Below are 15558 nucleotides of genomic sequence, written 5' to 3'. Positions count from 1 at the left end.
GAGTTATAATAAATAAAAATCCAGCATCTAAATGGAATTATAAATTAGCTGATTGGTCTGCATACGCTACTATACTGGAAAGTTCGTTAACTAGTACAAACCAAAATCAAAACTCCAATCTACTAAGCTTCTCCATTTTCATGGAAAAGGTCTCGGAGGCAGCATCCGCAACTATTCCCCTAAAAAGAGCTAGACAACAAGTAACTCAACGTCCAATATGGTGGGATACCGAATACTATGATATGTTTCGTCGCAGAAAAGAAGCCCTGAACCAGTATAAACGTGTCTCAAACTATACAAACTATTGTCAGTATCAAAATGTAACTAGTCAAACCAAATTACTGTTTTCTAAAAAAGGTCGAGATAGCTGGATATCTTTCATAAGCAGTATTAATAAAAACACGCACCCTACAAAAATTTGGCAATTTATAAACAAAAATATCAAACAAAGACTCAACGGGATCGGGCAGTATATCAGCTGATATGGTGGTCGATTTTTTTGAGTTTTTTATTCCCAAATTTGCATTAAATAACTTCAGTAAATTCAATAGTAATGTAACATGCAGTGAATCATTTTATATGCCTATCAGTTTGGAGGAATTACGTTTAGCAATCAAACAATCGAAAAGTACAGCACCGGGTTTTGATAGCATTATATATAAAATGATTGAATACTTGCCTTTAATTGCTAAAGAAGTTCTTCTAAATATTTTTAATAGTTGGTGGTTTATATTACCAAAGTTTAAAAAAAATGTAATTTGCTTACTTGCTAAACCCAACAAAAATTTAAGTCTACCTAACTCTTACAGACCCATTTCATTAATATTTTCATTGCAAAAACATTTGAGAGAATTATCAAATTAAGAATGGAATTGCATTTTGAAAGTAATTGTTTATTAGGTACCTATTCATCAGTTCGGATATCGCAGAGGCAAAGGCACCTCTGAGGCATTAGCTCAATTAGTTTCCGACATTCAGAATGCACTTTCCGTTAATCTTATAACGGCATGCTTGTTCTTAGATACTAAAGGGGCTTATGATACTCTGGATATTGATATTCTAACTGTACAGTGTGTACAGCTCATAAAATACGGTCTAAATTATAAATTTGCACAAAGAATCACATATTTGTATAGGGACAGAGAAGTTTTTATTCGAGATTCAGAAAATCACATTTACGGTCCTCAATTACTATCAGCCGGAATTCCGCAAGGTTCAGTCCTAACTCTAGTACTTTTTAATATCTATACTGCAGAATTGCATGACATATTAAATAAAACAAGTAATTCAATTAAAATCATTCAATATGCAGATGATTTCTGTATATATAGCAGCCGTAAATCATATAATGAGTGTTTATGCGATTTGGAACTGATAATGCAATGTGTAAAAAGATGGTCTATGGCTTTTAATTTCACCTTATCCCCTGAGAAATCTAGCATCACCTTTTTCACTAGACATAGGTTAAGTTCCCCTACCAGTATAAATTTAAGTAATGTTGATATTAATGTATCCTCTCAACATAAGTATATGGGCGTGGTTTTGGACAGAAAACTAACCTGGACACTCCATGTGAATCAAATTATCAACAAATTCGAAAAAGGTTTAAACATGCTTCGTTGCATATGTCAAGCTAAATGGGGTGCCGACCCAAAGATAGCATTAATGTTCTATAAATCGTATATCCGGTCAATCATTGATTATGGATGCTTTTTATATGGTTCATCGTCAAAATCTAATTTATCAAAAAATCGATCATACTCCCCCTCTTACAGATACTCATCTAGAAACTAACAACTTTAGCATTAACACTAAACAAATATTACCCATATATAACCTTTCTATTGAGGAAATCGCAATCTTTCCAAAGATCATAAAACCTACATACAGAAACTTACCATGCCAAAACAATAAAATTATAAAATTAATTGTATCTGAATTTTCTAATTATAAATACATCTACATATACAGATGGTTCAAAAACATGTAATAGTGTAGGTAGTGCTTATTATGTTTCTAATATAAAAAGTGGCAATTTTTTTAGACTACCTAAATTTACATCTAACTTTACTGCCGAACTTTATGCTATTGAAAAAGCTTTAACTTACGCGGTGAACAGAACTTTGGAGACACGGTTATACTATCAGATTCTTTATCTGCTCTTGAGGCAATATCACAACCAATAACCAAAAAACACTACAATGAGTTGTTATGCCATATTAAAAAGACAATCGCTCGATTTAAAAATAATAGCAGTGACTTGGTCTTTATCTGGGTAAAAGGGCATGCCGGAATCAAAGAAAATGAGGTAGTAGATGAAATGGCAAATAATTCAGCAACTTTAAATGAAATAGTAGATTTAACAATCTCCAGCGATTACATTCCAGAATTGCATAAAAAATTAAGAAAGAAATGGGAAACTATTTGGCTTAAATTTGTACAAACTTCGAGGAATCCATACACTTACATATACCCACAACTTCCGCAAAATATCCCACATCTATTTGATTATCACGTTACTCGATTTTATTCCACATCCCTAAGTCGCTTAAGATTAAACAATGGCAATTTTCCTGCACATTTAGCTAAAATAGGAATGCGTATCAACTCTCTCTGTTCATGTGATAACTACTCTACTGCAGATTTAAATCATATAATCTTTAATTGTGAACTTAATAAATACCATACGAAAGCACTAATTGCTAGACTTCAGGAGCAGAATATAAGTTTACCGCTGAATATTTCACACCTACTAAGCTTCAACACCAAAACTATTAATGATATTATCACACAATTTCTTAAAGATTCTAAAATAAAAATTTTAAAAATTTAATGACATCTTCAATCTTCAACTTCCAAATATCTGTGGCAAAAAGTTCATCTAATGCCATCCCCTCTTTGTGAATACACACGCAGATGACAAAGATCGCAAATATGCAGTGAGGAACTGAATATCGGAAAGTGTTGGCAGACGGAGTCACTATGTCCTGCCTTCCTCGAACATAGTTTTAGGATACTCAACTGGCGTGGATGATACCTATTTTCGAAATATAATTAAAAACTTCAGATGTATCTGTAGTCATAAAAGAACCCTGAGAGTAAATACATACATTAGTTTCTTGGACGTCGTCAATTAAATTTAGATATTACATATTTAGCATCATTCTATATCGTATAGATGTAGTCACTCTGACTAAAGGGATGATGAGAAAATTTTAAGTTTTCAACATGTAGCTTTATATAAAAAACCTGAGAATATCTTCCGTATACAGAGTCACAAATGAAGATGTCCTGCGAAGACTTTCAAAAGAACCAGAACTAAATTATTAATGAAATAAATATACGAAAACTGCAATACTTAATTATGTCACGTGATGAGGGGAACTAAAATAAGTAGAACATCAGGCAGGGAGCCATTTTAGGAATGCGTATCGTTAGGAGGCAACGAATGTTATGGCTGCTCAATATCAGAGAGTGGCTTAATTGCCCATCTAGCCAGCTTTTTAGAGCAGCTTAAACAGAATACAAAATAGTCATGATAAGCGACAACCTTCGAAAGAAAATTACACCTTAAGAAAGAGAAGTCAATTAAAATAATTAATAAGTTTAATTATTGATAAACTCTATAAGTCTATTATCTTATTAATACTACTTTATATTGCTGCATGTAAAACTGAATGTGTCTTGGGAGGGACAATACTTAAAAGAGACTGATAGGCCCAAATATCTTGGAGTAATACTAGATGAGTTACTAACATATCAATTCTACTATCAGAGTACAAAACAAATAGCTACTACAAGAAACAATTTTCTCCGGAAACTTGTAGGAAGCATGTGGGGTGCAAACCCACCAGCCTAGGCCTTACATTTCTCAGCAGGGGAATATTCGTGTCTAGTGTGGGGTAGATCTAGGCACGTCCAACAAGTCACCTCTGCATTAAATGCACCACGTAGAAAAACTACTGGCTGTTTAAAATTTACCCCTCTATCCTTATTGTACTGAGGTGCTGGATTCGGAATACAAGAAGACCGTAGGTCCGCCTCGCAATATGTGGAGAAGTTCAGGCAACTTTCGATGAAAGACACCAATTACGAGTATACGGGTTTAACAAACCACCAGGAACCATACGGCTTAAAATCAAGAAAAAGGTTTATAAAAAGCATCAGCGTCGAACCACCCGAACTATTCCCTCTACACCCAGAACCACTTAATGGAATGAACCTGGTCTGCAGAACCCGGCGGAAACACAACTGCATACGCACCTGCATTGCCCATGTAAAACAGAACCTCATTAAATGGGGTATAAAGATAGATAAAGACGCACTTTGTGAATATGGGTGAATAGAAAATGTGTAGCACCTGGGAGTATGCAGACTTTGCGCATCACAGTGCACCCTCGATGATTTATGGTTCGCAAATACAAAGGGTGTAGACGTAGCCCAATACTGAATAGAAAAAACTGTAGTTGGATCCAGACTCGAAAAAGTAAAGTAAAGGAAAATGTAAAAAGTAAACATTAAAATTAATTAATAATATTAAAGTAGTGTTAAAAATCGATAATTTCAAAGTCATTTCAATCGTTATTATTTGTTTATTTTCTATCTTGGAAATGTTAAGTATTCTTTTTATTTATTTTTGATCTATTTATTTTATTTATTTATTTATTTGATGTATTTTAATTTATTAGACATAAATAAATGGTTCAACATAGTCTTTATAACCGAATATGCAATAATGTAACAAATTAATAAATATTGCATAGTATGGAAAGTTTGCTTTGGCGACTTGACAATTTTTGTTTTGTTTAAATATCAGTTAGAATACGTCAGTTGGAGAGTTTTATTTTTCGATTCTGCTTATTTTAAGAATTGAGGGTTGCAGACAAGAAGATATTGCGTGGATAGCGAATATCCATCAGCAGGCCCGGCCCTAGGGATTTTGCCGCCTTGGACAAGATCGGCGACCGCCGCCCCCTCTCCCTCACCTCCTTGGTAGACCCAAGACTAACAAACTTGCTTTAGCTATCGCCAATATTGTATTTTTATTGATGTGTGCTTTGTGCTAAATTATTTAATACGCCATTTTCCACTTTATTTGAAGCGTACACGCTTAAAACCACATACATATGCAAAATTTGCAAAAAAAACAACTATAATATATTAACATGCTTTAATATCCAAAAACTCACTTATCACATATACACTATGCATATCCATAATTACACACTTACTTTTTTAAGTAAGTAGCAGCAATCTTGCCTTGACACGGGAAAAGTCTTTTAATATTTCTATAAGATCCAGGGACTCAGCTATTTCGTCTTCAATAGAGATTGTCGCTAGAGCACTCAGACGTTTCTGGAACATAGTTGATCTTAAGTAGTTTTTTATTAGTTTTAGCTTTGAAAAGATATGGTCACGGGTAGGGATAATAAAATCCTTAAAGCAACACTAACTTGGGTGATAAATCAAAATCATACTCTAATAATTTTCAGGGTCTCTAGAGGTGTACCCTTTTGCTTCACAATCGTGGAAAGCACGTTAAGTTCATCCTTTAGATCAGCATAATTTAAATCTTTTGACTCATTAAAAGTTAAAGCATCACATAGCATACAACATTGATCTGATAATACTGATAAATCACTAGTAGTCATATCCTTAATTTGGTTTATGTTGTACAAAATCTCAAAAATTTCACCAAGCAAATCTCAATAATTTGGTGAAATCTATCACTTAAGACAATAATGGTTGTTGGGCAAGTTTTAAATATAAGTCAACCTTATATTGTGTCTCTGGATCTAGGTTCACACTTTCATCTTCAGACTCATAGCCAAATTTTTTTTTACTTTTCTCTTTCTTGCTATTACTGTGCCCTGTGCCTCCGATTTTTGGATTCTCAGTTTCTAATTTTGATGGTTCTTCAATAACTTCTGAGAGATTTAAAATGGATTTCCGTTTTAGCTAATAAACTGACACCTGATACATTCCCATATCAATACTCTGCAGTGATTTGCTGACTACGTTGATGTGAAGTAAAATGTCATGCCACATTACCATATAGCAAAGAAAAGTAAAATCACGGATTTGATTTGCCAAACAGCTTGCCTCATGAGCAACCATTTTATCGTTGTTTTTATCGACAGTGATCTCTACAAGAGCATCGTAGATTTCTTCAATTTGGTATCTGATCGGAGTAATTGCATCAATTCTAGTTTCTCATCTAGTTTCGGACAAAGCTTTGAGTGTTGTGCTAGAAATATGATTTTTCAGTATAGACCAACGATGAATAGATGCTGAGAAATATTTGTGTAAAGTTTTTTTATTAAGGAAAAAAAAAAAGAAATTGCAAACTGTGAGGCTTTAGCAGCATAGTTTATGACTAACTTGAGTGAATGGCTAGAACATGAGACAAAAAGTTCTTCTTTTTCGTGTTTGCCCCATTATCGTACCCTTGTCCTCTCATATCTTCCAAAGGTATTCCCAGTCCATTCATTTTTTGCAAAATAACGTCTGTAATTCCCAAGACAGTGGTTTCCAGTACAGGCACACATCCAAGAAAATGTTCTGCAATATTAACACTTTGTGAAAAGGAACCTAAATCGACAAAATACATATAAAACAATAGTCATTTGTTCCACCCCACAAATATCAGCTGTACAATCTAAAATTATGCTATAGTACTTTGCTGTTTTCAAAATGTTTAAAATTTTATCTTTGATTTAGTCCTGGAGGAGCTGAATAATTTCGGTTTGAAAACGTTTTTCCAAGTAGTGATGCTGCTTGTTACTATCATTCGTTGTTCTCCTAATGTGCTCTTGTAAAACAGAATAAAATTTTCCAAAGAGCTCAAAAAACTTTAAAACATTACCATTGTTGCGATGAAAAAGTTTATAAGAATCGGCCCTCAATGGAAGACACTGTTGTGCTAAGAACTTTATTATTGATATAAGGCGTTCTATTATATTTTTCCAACGACGAGTTTCTGAATTTAGAACTTTTTGTGTTTCTTCGTCTATGATTTTGCCCGATTCTAGTTTAATTGCTAGTTCTAGATGAGAGCTGGAGACAGCGTGGCTGGACAAAGCTTCAGCCATATGTTTCCAATTATTATATCCATTTACATTACATTTAATTTTAAGTGAATTTTAGTGAATTTAATTTAGATCTGATCCCACTATTCTTACGCAATAAAGAGGAAGGTGGTATTGTCGATTTTCCGTCGAATTATCCTTGCAATTGTTATTGTTTCACTTATTTAATTCTCCTGTTTACAGTTGTGTTTTTGCCGCTCTTATTCATTTTGTTGATTTTTATGAATACTAAAAACATAATTTATTATTTCTTCGATTTCAAAAATTGGCTGTCCTCTAAGATTTGTCGCCCCTACATTTGCTGCCCCTATATTTGCCGCCCTGGGTGGCCGCCCTGTTCGCCCACCCCTGGGGCCGAGCCTGTCCATCAGTAGACTGTTTCTCGTTAAGTAAAGTGATACAATGAGTCTGGGGAATACAAACAGCGACCTGGTCAAGGACGAAAAATATGTATAACTCCAAGAGATGATCAATATTTAAGACTTAAATCTTTGCGAAATCGTACACTTACAGTTCCCCATCTCAAAAATGAATTACTGATTACAAGATTACAAGACAAGTTAATGTAAGTGTCAAAACTGTGACTCGAAGACTTAAAGAGGTTGGTTTAAATCCAAAACGGCCTGCCAGAATTCCACTTCTGCTACCACGGCATAAAACTCAAAGGTTGCACTTTGCAAGAGCCCACGTTAACTGGAACGGACATCAATGGAGAAGAGTTCTTTTCACAGATGAAACGAGGATACAATTATGGAAGCTAGATGGACGTGATCGAGTATACAGAAGGTCTGGGGAACGTTTCGCGGAATGTAATCTTGTACAAAATTTTAGTTTTGGTGTAGGTTCCATAATGCTATGGGGTTGCATTAGTTTGGAGAGTCGTACCGAGCTTATTGAGGTAAACATTCTAATAAATACTGACTGGTACATACGGAACATCCTTGAAGAGCATGTTTTTCCTTATGCCGGCTTCATTGGGTATGATAACTTTGTGCTAATGCATGATAATGCCCGTGCACATACCGCAGGAACACAATATCTTGAGGATGTTGGGGTTGAGGCTCTAGACTGGCCACCAATGAGCCCTGATGCAAATCCCATAGAACACATAAGGGACATCCTAAAAAGACATATACGAGCAAAAAATCTGGCTCCAAACTTAATTGCAGAATTAAGAATTGCTGCACAGGAAGAATGTAATTGACTTCCGCAAGAAACCATCCAAGATATTCTAGGAAGCATGCCTAGAAGGATGCAGGCAATTATTAGAAGTAGAGGAGGAAATACTACGTACTAAATTGTTACAATATTCCCGTAAAAAATTGTTCTATTGTCGTTATTGATTCTTTTTATAATTAAATGTTATAAGCAAAATCAGACTATTTCATTAATTTCTCTACAAATTGGTTGTGACTCTGCAGTATCCAAGTTACTTGACAATGAATATACGTATGATAGTCCAGCTTAACGTATTTAGCAACAAAAATTACAAAATGTTTTAAAAGGAAAAAGACATTAGTACTTCAAAAATAAAATATGCAATATTTTTGTCTGTGAGTGTATATACAGCAAATTCTTTATACTCATATCATTTCTACTGAATTGTTATTAAGCAAAACTCAATTTTGATATTTTTAACCTTTATTCAATCTTCTTTCTTGTATTTGCTTTTGACTGCAAAAAGAAAACTCTTGATGAAATATTGTTTTTCATGTCCACCATGGTCAGCCGGTCCTGAGTAGATACACTTTCAACACGCACTATTTTTTAAAAACGCGATGGTTATTTCCGAAAAGTCCTAAAAACAAGATTAATGTTTCTTGTTTAAACCATTTTTTCTGTTCGATAAATATCAAAATCGAGCGGATATAAACGATCACCTGTCATCGTTCCATGAAAAATATCGGTGAATTTCCATCTGTTTTACATTTCCAATAAAGATTACAAAAAAATCACTGTCACTGAAATGTCCCGATTTTGTCTAAATTGCTTTAATTCAATTCTCGCGGTTATATTCGTTAAAGGGGAACATATTTGGCCAAAAATTTAATTTAGAACCCTTAATATACTTTAAAAAGCAGATGGAAACATAAATTCTATAAAAAATATAAATAGTCCTGAATACTGATATAAGGATATCTTCTATGCACTGTCTGATAAAAAATGTCATTTACTTATTTCCTTTATAGTCCAGGTAGATTGTTTTGAATTGAACAGTTTCCGTAAGAGTCTATTTTTTGCTGGAATCACTTCAAGATCAAGAGTTTTATAGGCGATTTTATAATATATTTGGCGCATGCTGACTTTAAAAATATAACTTATTTCGCTTAGATAATCAGGTCAGATTTTTCTGCTATCTCTAATTAAAAAAAGTTATATTATTGATAAAAGGAGCATACCTATTATATCTATTATTTCCAATATGCCAAATTTGTTACAAAGAAGCTATGTTCGTGAGAAAAATGTATACTATATACAATGTACACTACAGAAATACTTAAGGATCTTACGAATATCATGGATGCAAATGGGTCTACCCCAAAATCCCGACAGCCAAAATCCCCGACAGCCACAATCCCGACGGCCAAAATCCCGACACGCCAGAATCCCGACAGGCCAAAATCCCGGCAGGCCAGAATCCCGACAGGTTTGATAAGTTTCTTTTTAACATATAAATATTTTATCTCTTGGGAAGCAATTAATCAGATGTTTATAAAAATGAACATCACAATAAAAGGAAGCACAATAGCCATATTAGGAGTATATGGAATTAATGAGGACGCATTGATCAACGATAAAGATGAATTCTTCGAACAACTGAACGATAAAATTATAAAAGTAGGAACATCTAGGAGATTTCAATACATCATACTTCTAGGAGATTTCAATAGCAGAGTTGGACGGGAATTGAACAGCAAAGTGGTAGGAGCACACGGTGAAAATACCAGAAACGATAATGGAGCTATATCAATAACCACATACACACAAAATAACTTAAAAATATTAAATGGATTTTATCCACACCGTGATATACATAAGTACCTGGATATAACAGACCAGAAATCTGAAATCTATAATAGGTTATAGCGTTGTAAGACAGAGAATTGCAATTAAAATACAAGATGTGCGAGCAGTCAGAGGGCCATCATGTGGCACCGATCACCATCTGCTAAAAGCTAATGCGGTACTCCCAAACAGATACGAAAAAGAAAAAGCTTATTGAAGAATATCTAAGAAAAAGCATCGAGGCAAATCAGTTAATAAAACAAGTACGGTACAATCTATTCGCGATTGAAACGGAATATAGAGGGCAGGTCGAATGCAGGAAAATGGCCGATATAAATGGTATAAACAAACATTCATTTGAGGAACAGAACAATACCGATTTGATTTAAAATATTTTAATATACTCATAATGCTGAAATTTACTAATAATTTCTTAATAGTGACCAAATTCCATTCAAATCAACAATTTTCTGGTTTATTTATACCACTTATAGTGGTTTAAATTTATTCCACCAGAGGTCAGATACTTTGTTTTTCATCGCGAATACAGTCTAAACCATGAGAGTGTAAATCTATTGTATAAAAAACGTTTAGACGAAAAATTAGAAAGGGTAGTTTTGAAAATACCGAAGAACACTACGAACACATCAAAAAGTCCATTCATTTGGCAGCAGAAGAAGCACGGGGGAAATGTGACGAAAACCATAAATGAATAAAACCGTACTGGTGGGATGAAGAAGTAGAAAAGGAAATTACAGATAAACGTCGGAAATACCAAACGTTCCTATCAACAGGAACAAAAACGGTAAAATAATTTACAAAGAAGCCCAAGCCAAAGTCAGAAAGAAGATAACTCCAAAAAAGAACGGCCATGAACGAATCATGGGAAAAGAACTGCCAAAAAATCTACACTTACATAGGAGGTAGAAGAAGCACATAGAGTTAGAGATTAATTAAAAATATGAGAACTACCAAGAAAAAAGACGTTATATCACCATTAACAACGGAAAAATGGGAAGAATATTTCAAAAAATTACTAACAGAACAAAGACCAGAATGTGTTAATATAGAAGACAACACGAAAGGTATACATATAAATTCATCACCATTACAATTAAGTAAATCAAAGATGGAAGAAATAACCAAATCCCTGAAAAACGGAAAATCCCCTGGTCCTGGTGACATCCCTGCAGAATTAGTGAAAGCCGGTACAGACAAACTTCAAGAACAGCTAAGAAAACTCTTCCAAGACTGCTTAAATGGTGCCGAATTACCAAAAGAATGGAAATTATCTATCATGTCAACTATCCACAAAAAGGGCAGCAAGGATCAATGTGAAAATTATAGAGGAATTGCGGCAACAGCACAATAAGTAGGATGTATGAGAAACTGATTAAGAACAAAATAGAAAATGGCTATAGAGATTACCAAGTAGAGGAGCAAGCTGGCTTTAGAGCTGGACCGTCCACAGTAGACCACCTGTACTCTATTACGCAATTTATTGAGAAAAAAACAGCCGTCAATAAAGAAGTTCACCTGGTATACGTAGACTTACAAAAAGCATATGACAGTGTGCCCCTCAGAAAACTATTGTCAACCCTACATCAAACCAACATTAAACATGGTCTTATCAAAGCAGTCCAAAGTCTGTATAATGGAACGACTGCAAAAATTAAAACTGGATCAAGGATGTCTGAGGGATTTAAGGTCACGAAAAGATTGAAGCAGGGTTGTTGTATTTCGCCTTCCCTCTTTAAAATGTATCTGGAACAATCACTCAAGCTGTAGAAAAGAAAATTTAATGGCATGGGAATCCAAACGACAGCAAAAATTAAAACTGGATTAAGGATGTCTGAGGGATTTAAGGTCACGAAAGGATTGAAGCAGGGTTGTTGTATTTCGCCTACCCTCTTTAATATGTATCTGGAACAAGCACTCAAGCTGTAGAAAAGAAAATTTAATGGCATGGGGATCCCTCTCAATGACGACACAATACTATACACTTTATGTTTCGCTGATGACCAAATTCTGATTACTCAGGATCATGACGACGTGAGTTACATGAAGCGGATGCTAATAGAAGAATATAACAAATGGGATCTTGAAGTCAACATTAAGAAAACTGAAGCCATGTGTATTGGAGGAACAAAGCAGTCCATTAGATTAGACGATGGGGTAGAAATTAAACACTGCGATGAATACAAGTACCTGGGCATGAAGATAACTCAAGATGGAACACTCGACGCTGCTATAAAAGACAGAAACCTACAGGGTAGGAAAGCCATATCCATGATGAGCGGCATTCTGTGGGACCAGACAATATCTAAAGCGAACAAACAGCTCATATACAATGGCATACTTAGAAGTATAATCACATAGTGAAGTTCGGCCACTGAAACAAAGAACGGAGAGAAAATGCTACTAGTAATAGAAATGGACTTCTGCAGAAGAGCAGCAGGCAAATCAGGAAGAGGTCGGATACCAAATGAGAGAATACGAGAAATGATGGGAGTTACACATACAATAATTGATGACATAAAAAAAACAACTAGTATGGTACGGCCATGTACAGAGAATGCCAGATGACAGGATCCCTAAACAGATTTTGGCATGGACACCACAAGGGAGAAGAAAAAGAAGAAGGCCGAGAAGAAGCTGAAGTGAGGGAATTCAAAAAGAACTAGAGGAAAGAGAAATTACTCCAGGTCTATTGTTAAACAGAGAAGAATGGCGGTTAGGAGTCGGAAGGCGTCGGTGAACGCTATAAACCGATAGTAGTAGTATTATAGATTATAATAGATATAATATGTATTATCCAGGTATGCCCTCTTACAAGCCTTTGTGCAAGGAAAAATATTTGGAAAGCGATGTCCAGGAAGAAGAAGAGCATCCTGGCTATCGAACCTCAGAACCTGGTTCAACACACTATCTGTGCAGCTTTCCCGCACTGCTGCCGATAAGATAAAGACCGCCATGATGATCTGCAATATTCGTCACGGATAGGCACACCAAGAAGATTGGCAAAAGACGAAAGGACTGGACGGATGGTGCCATCTCCACTACGGAGGTTGGCAATCATCATAGCTATTTTAATTTTTGAGGCAGTAGCTCTAAATAGTTGTTTTGAGCTGCATCCGAACCATTCTCTCAGGTTCTTCAGCCATGAAATTCGTCTTCTTCCGATGCTTCTTCTGTGATCTATCTTTGCTTGCATTATCAGTCGTAGGATGCCATACTTCCCGCCCCGCATCACATGTCCGAGATACTGTAGCTTTCTTTCTTTAATTGTAAGTTTAACTTCCTTCTCTCTACCTATTCTTCTCAGTACTTCATTGTTCGTAACTCTAACTAACCAGGAAACCCTCATAATTCTTCTATAGGTCTACATTTCAAAGGAGTTAAGTCGTCTCATTGTCTCTATATTTAACGTCCATGAATTCACTCCGTAATATAGTATAGTGTATACGTAACATTTTTTAGGCGTACTTTAAGAGGTAATGTTAAATCTTTGCTACATAGGACCTTTTTCATTTTCATAAAATTAGAACGTGTTTTTTCGATTCTGACTTTAAATTCTGCAGTGTAGTCACATACAATTTGTTATGCAAGACTAAATTGGAAGAAAGCGAAACGTGGAACGATGAAATATCCTGTTTTAAGAACTCAAGGGAATAGTTTGAATTGCAGAACAAATTTGAGCGACATCGACAGTCAACAGTGTCCGCAGAACCATGATTTTTTTCAGCCTTCGATAAAAGACGAAAGTTGAAGAAGAAGACCGAATTCAAAACTAAAAATACGTAATATGGGCGGGACACATTGTCACATTATCTGATAATCGATATATAAGACATATTGTTGAGTGGAGTCCAAGACAAGAAGCCTTATATGGTTGCCAGCCGTACAAAACAGAGATTGATGGAAACAGGTGGAGGAGACTCATGTCCAGCAATGGCCACGTACCAGTTGATGATAATAAATTTTACAGTAAATATGTATATGAATAAGGGATAAAATCCAAATAATGGTGAAAATTCTGAGAATTATTTTGTTGAAATTTCACAATAGCTTCACAAAAGTGTGAGTTATATAAATATTTCCCTTTTAAGGCCTAATTTATGAAATGACCGATTACCAACAAGTTAATCAAGAATAATTCATAAAGTGCTTTAGGGTCCACACTGTTGCCTTTGTTTATTAAGATATTATCGAGCATACTTCGAAAATTAATTCTTGGTCGAAAGTTTCGTCTTCTAAATGAAATTCCGTTAAGTTTCTGACTGAAATTCTGTCGCTTGATATAACAAATTAAATTACGACCACAAGTTTTTTACGAGAGGCTGAGAATTTTATTTTTGTGACAAAAAGGAGAATGATAGGAGTTTTTATCGCTCGGGATAGTATTTCTTTATGTGTAATTAAGAATAAAGTTTTGCAGCCTTACACTAAACTGAACACTATTGAAAGTCACTTCAAAAATATAATAAACTTAACAGCGAAAGTTTTGCGCCACCAAAAATTATCCTTATTTTCAAAGTTATTTTTTTCATCAACGGTTTAACGGATTGCGCTATTTTTTACTATTTTAGATATTTTTTAGTATTTACACTGTTGAGCATAAGTTTACTCACACTTCTTTTTTGCACTTATACAGGGTGGAAGAAAAGAAATGTTGTTGTCTAATTTTTTGTGAACATTTTGTTTTTGAATTACGCTGGTGTCTTTAAAACAAAAAAAAAATACAAATGAACTATAAGAGATTATCCAAAGAGATTAAAAAAGTGTTAGGAAAGATAAACAAACATACATCGAGGGTATAGCAAAAGAAGCAGGAATAGCAGCAGAGATGGGGAATAGCAAATTATTCTATGGTAAAATTGGAAAATTAAGTGAAAATAGAAGAACATGCAATATTATACAGAGTAGAGAACAACAAGTACTAACAACAGAAGAAACACGTATAGAAACATGTGCAGAATACTTAAAAGAATTATTAAACATACAAAGAGAAGGAATCATAATAGCAGCAGAGAAGAGAGAAGTGGAATACTTTAGAACATAACATAAACACGGATCTACCAAACAAAGAGAAATTAATCAAAGTAATATAGAGTCTGAAAAACAAAATCACCAGGCGTAGACCAAATCACAGGGGAATTATTGAAAACGGACGTGAACGTGCCAACAGAAATACTACTACCCCTATTTAAGAAGATATGGAAGAAAAGAAATTTCCTAAGTACTGGCAATCAGATGTACTAGTTAAATTGTGAACAAACTATTTTCTAAAATATTTCTTAAAAGTATCGTAAACACAATCGATGATGGCCTAAGGAAAGAACAAAATGTGTTTAGAAGAGGGCGGTCGTGCATAGATTTAATAAACCCACTACAAATAATCACAGAACAATCAACAGAACAACAATCATTATTATAATCTGGTATTTATAGATTTCGAAAAAGC

This window comes from Diabrotica virgifera, chromosome 1, assembly GCF_917563875.1.
Source record: "Diabrotica virgifera virgifera chromosome 1, PGI_DIABVI_V3a".
Taxonomy (NCBI): Eukaryota; Metazoa; Arthropoda; class Insecta; order Coleoptera; family Chrysomelidae; genus Diabrotica; species Diabrotica virgifera.
This window is presented reverse-complemented; position numbering follows the sequence as displayed.